This window comes from Anneissia japonica, unplaced genomic scaffold (assembly GCF_011630105.1).
Source record: "Anneissia japonica isolate Jap-2015-1 unplaced genomic scaffold, ASM1163010v1 scaffold2827_len66361_cov137, whole genome shotgun sequence".
NCBI lineage: Eukaryota > Metazoa > Echinodermata > Crinoidea > Comatulida > Comatulidae > Anneissia > Anneissia japonica.
This window is the reverse complement of record NW_022700339.1, coordinates 24,843-25,168: the sequence shown is the minus strand read 5'-3', so window position 1 is coordinate 25,168 and position 326 is coordinate 24,843.

The window sequence follows — 326 nt, the reverse complement described above, 5'->3', positions numbered from 1 at the left end:
TAGAAAAAAAAAAAAAAAAAAAAAAAATAATTTTCTATAAAAAAAAACACAGAAAAAAATTTATGAAGTTAAAAAAAAAAAAAAAAAAAAAAAAAAAAAAAAAAAAAAAAAAAACCCCTTATAAATAACATTCATAGAAATAACATACCTAGGTGGTGTAAATATATAAAATAAACACTAATAATTGATTGAATCCTTATATTACGGTAGTTATGGTTGGCCGTCGACTCCAATGCGGTCATCCGTCCGAAGGAACGATATATAATATGTATGTATATTATGTATAATATAAATCATTAAAGGTACATATACAGTGTTTAAATAAG